This window comes from Delphinapterus leucas, chromosome 2, assembly GCF_059928025.1.
Source record: "Delphinapterus leucas isolate spDelLeu-1000000601 "Yukka" chromosome 2, BTC_Dleu_Yukka2, whole genome shotgun sequence".
In the NCBI taxonomy this organism is placed as follows: domain Eukaryota; kingdom Metazoa; phylum Chordata; class Mammalia; order Artiodactyla; family Monodontidae; genus Delphinapterus; species Delphinapterus leucas.
Genome location: NC_143130.1, coordinates 41,186,689 through 41,191,580, shown reverse-complemented (window position 1 = coordinate 41,191,580; position 4,892 = coordinate 41,186,689).

The following is a 4,892-nucleotide window of genomic DNA, read 5'->3' as shown; positions in this document are numbered from 1 at the left end:
GAACAGTTTAAGAGCTTTTCACAAGTTCATTTAACTATGATCAGGAATTATCTATTGGTTACTATAAGTGATCTTGATATGAGTCAAGATAGAATTTAACCTTGGAATTTAAGTTAAATCTTTGCTTAGTCCGTATTTTGTCAAAATAAATTTGATTTTCTTATTTTTTTAAATATTGCTTTCCCTTTATTTTTCACACACACACAGACTGTATTTTATTTTTACAAGAGATAAATCAACTGACACCAAGCATTGTAAATGGATGACCACAACAAAAGTAACAATGATTGCAATTACCAAACACGAAACACATTCATACTATGTCATAATATTGACATTCAGTCCAGGAATCCTCCACTGTAACAGCTCCTTTACTTTGCAGTGAAAATTGATTTGTATATTTTTTGGCTCTGAGTCCTTGTGGGATTTTTTTTTTATTTTATTCAAACAGAAAGTCACAAAAATTATAATCATCCTCATCATTTCACTCAGTCCGACGTAATTAATTTCTTTTTATCTTGATCTTTTGTTAGCACTTTTATGAATTCATCAGTTAAAAAGAAAGAAAGAAGGAAAGGGAGAGAGGGAGGGAGGGAGGGAGGGAGGAAGGAAGGAAGGAAGGAAGGAAGGAAGGAAGGAAGGAAGGAAGGAGATTCTTCTGCTGCCTTTAGTCCCAGCTCGCCCCTGAACTTGGGGAACATGACCTCCTCAGTAGCATTTTGATGCTATTGCACTTTACTGAATGTCCCAGGGCAGCTGTCCTCTTCACTGGCTGCCCTTGGTCTTACGGGTGAACTGAGCTCTGTTTTTCCCTTGAGTGGCTAGCAGTTTCATTTCTGGTGCCCCTAGGGGGAAATGGCCCCTGCTCCAAAAGCCTAGGGAAAATACCTCCTCCCAGAATACCTTCTCTCCAGCTAACATAAGGCCAGGCCAGCAGGCTGCCCCATCTCAGACAAGGGCCAGACTCTCTGCAGAGCGCCTGTCCTCCCAGGGTGATGGCAGGAGGATGGGAGCTCCCTCCCCGGGCCATTCATCCACCTTCTCCTCTCCTCGATCTACAATTCATTCATTCATTCAGTCAGTCAGTCATTCTCACACTCTTTCTTTGTAGCGCTGGCCTCACACCATCTGCTTATTTATCTGTCTGTGGTCTGCCCCCTACATTCAGTCCCCAAGGGCAAGGGCCCCAGCAGAGATTCTAGCTCAAGGTAGTTAGTTGCTCGTTAATGATTTTTCGAGTGAATGAATGCATGAATAGATGAACTCTCATTTTATTTAGCTAATCAAAACATGTACTGAGCACCTACTGCATACCCAATGCAGGATTAGGCCCAAATAGCTGCACAAAGATGCACCCCCCCCCCGCATCCCCAGGTTTAGTACTATACAAGAGGAGGCACAAGTAATTTGCCCCAGTGGTTAAAGCAGAATTAAGCACTTTCCTATGCAGTTGAGAAGAGTTTGATGGGCACCAAGGTGATCAAGGTGGGCATCATGGAAGAGGTGAACTGATCTGGGATTTGTAAAGCAGTTAAGAGGTAGACCTTTCCCCTCTGCCCTCTGGCTACCCTTGACTCACCCACATCCCACCAGTTGATTCCAGGCCACCTCTCTGTCCTGGCCCAGTATTTTCTCTTGCCACCAGCAGGCTGGGATTCTAGGCTTCTCCTCTGAGACCAGGGTTCAAGACACCAGCTGCTCAGGTCTGTTGGACCAGGCAGAGGTTTACCACAGGAGCCAGCCACTTCCTCCTAAAACGTGAGTGCCTTGACAAGTAGGGAGGATGAGTGGGGATTGCCGGGACAGGATGGTTTCCTCCCAGCCAAAGAGGCAGGGCATGGCAGCCACGTGGGCAGGCAGGAGGGGAGTTGTGGTTTGGGGGCAAAGGTGATTCTGAACTGCCCTGGGAAGCAGCTCTGGCCACACCCCATTCCCTTCATCTCCTCAGAGCCACAGAGAGTGCCACCTCTCCACGCTCATGGGGCGGTCTCCAATGTGGCTGGCCTGCGGGGCAAGGGGAGAGGATGCAGGCTTCTGCAAAATTCTCTCCCCCATGACAACTTGTGGGATCAAAAATGAGGTCACAGATAGTGGGACACGGGACATCTTGTGCTCCCTGGTGGGCTGCTCTGAGAGGGTCACAACATTCTATCTGTGCTATTTCTACCAAAAACATACACGCTGAATTTAATCATGTGGAAGCAGCAGACAATCCCAAATTGAGGGACATTCTGCAAAACAACTGGCCTGCATTCCTTAAAAAAAATGTAGGTGTCCCGGTTGACCAACAAGAAAAAAGAGAACTAGGTTAAAAAGACATGACAGCTGCATATGGTGCTTTGATTGACCCTTGATTGGCTCCTGGATCAAAACAAACAAACAAAAAGAACCCTGTAAAAAACCACTATTGGGACAGCTGGGGAAATCTAAACAAGAACCACGGTTAGATAAGGGATTTATCAGCGTCAAGTGTTTTGAGTATGATCATTGTAGTGTGGTTGTATGGGACAGTGTCCTTGTTCTGAGAGTATGCCTGGTGAAGCATTTTGAGGTGAAATGTCATGTCAACTCTCAAATGGTTCTGAAAAAAATGTGTGTGTGTGTGTGTGTGTGTGTGTGTGTGAGAGATGAAGCAAAAGTGGTGAATCCAGGTGAGGGGTACATGCATGTTCATTGCACCATTCTTGCAACTCTTCTGTAGGTTTGAAAATTCGTAAACAAAAAGTTTGGAGAAAATCCCTTGTGGAGCTGTCACTGGGAGCCTCCGATATCTGCTAGGAAAAATCAGCTTCCCCAAGGCCTGGGGCAGAAACCACAGAGTTATAGGCTCAAGGAGAGTCCCACCCACACACTCTGCCCAATTACAGTTCAAACTTTGCATAACCCACAGGGCTCCCTGTGTTCCGTACAGAACAGGGGCCAGCATGTACCAGGGACTCAGCACTTACTCAGGACCTACCCCATGCCAGGCTCTGTACTAGGCACCAAGACCTCAAGCCCCTGCTCTTTCAGTGTGCACAGTTCATGGAGGGGTCGGCTCATGCCACTGCAGAGTATGTTCTGGGTACAGGAGTCCAAAAACACACAAACCAAAATGCAGGGGTCTCAGGGAAGACAAGCAGAGATTAGCAACAGCAGCAGCCTCTGTGAACTGGGCGTTCCTAGGAGCCAAGCACAGAGCTGGGCCTTCTCTGGACAACACTGTGTCTCCTCTTCACAGTGGATGACCATGCAGGAGGGATTTTTTTTTTTAACAAGGTGGAAACTCTGGCTCAGAGAGGTCACATCACTTGTCTAAAGTCACACAGCTAGAGGATGGCAGATCTGGAGAAAGAGGTGACGTGATCTCAGTCATGAAGTTTGACAAACTGACTTAGTTTTGGTTTTGTTTTTGTTTTTGGCTGCACCGTGCAGCATGTGGGATCTTAGTTCCCCGACCAGGGATCAAACCCATGCCCCCTGCAGTAGAAGTACGGAGTCTTAACCACTGGACCGCCAGGGAAGTCCCCTCAAACTGACTTAGTTTGTTGCTTGCCAGGCATGAAGGGACTGCTTGAGTGACGATGTGGAGGGAGGAAAGTGTGGGCAGGGTTTCTCAGCTTTAGCACTAGTGACATTTGGGGCCAGATAAATCTCTGTTGTGCGTCTGTCCTGTGTGTTGCAGGATGTGTAGCAGCATCCCTGGCCTCTACCCACTGTATGCCAGTAGCCAGTAGCACCCTCTACCCTTCGCTGAAACCACTAAAAATGTCTCCAGACATTGGCAGACGTTTGTCTGGGGGCAAGATCCCTGCCGCTGAGAGCCACTGGGGTAAAGCATCTGCATCCTGCCCTAAGCTGAAGGGCAGCTCTTGGCCTAGCTCTGCTCCTGGCTGGAGGGCTGTGCCTGCTCCCTCCTGAGGTGGGCAGGCGGACAAACCCTGGCATGAACTCTGCACTGTCTCTGCGGCTGCACCCGGCTTCTCCTCCCACACTGTCCTCGCCTCCACTTCTGCCTTGACTGCTCTTCTTGGAGAGTCCAGTGAGCGGCAGCCCCCTGGGCCAGCTGAGAGTGGCCAGAGACAGGCCAGGCCCTGATCATCACTTGCAGGGCCTAGGAAGGTCACCCCTTCCAGTGTCTCAGTGTCCCCACTTGTAACGCGGAGACAAACACAACTGCTTTGAGGAATCTCAATGGATCACTGCTGTGGCCTCAGGGTTCCTGGCCAGGCCTGAATTCCAGACAGTGAGTGACAAAGGGAGGGCTCTTGTGCAGGGATCGTCCCCTCCACACCCACACAGGGCAGAGTTCTCTCTGCAGCCCCGATGGAAATGCTGTCCTTCAGACTTAAAAAGTCCCTGAGACCTTGGACAGTCAGGTCTCCAGGAATTCACCGTTAACAAATAAAGTACAGTCAGTAAGCAGTAGTATGGCCAAATTAGAGTGCCCGTCCACCGCAGCTGACCTGGACGCCCTGGCTTCCCCCAAGCCAGCCACTGTGTACTGTGTGTTATTTTGCCAGCTGCTGCATTAGCCTTTAAAAGTATTTGGAGACATAAGATGAACTACATTTCTTGCAAAGTATATTCCTTTCCGTATCACAGAAATTATTTTATGGAAATGTTAGCACTTCTGTACCAATGTTGAATAAAATTAAAAATTAAAAAAAAAAAAGGGTTAACACTCTCCTAATGAAGACCCTTCAGGAACCTCCTCCCCACCTCCCATCCGCCACCCCCCACTGCTATGCCGGCCGTTAGATATTTTGGCTATTTCCTCTTCACTCCCTCCATCATTCAACATTTATTGCAAACCTACCATGAGCCAGGTCCTATGCTAGGTGCTGCCCTCAAAGTGTTCCTGGGCCTGTAGGGACTAAAGAGACAACCAAACATCAACGATTCACGTAGCA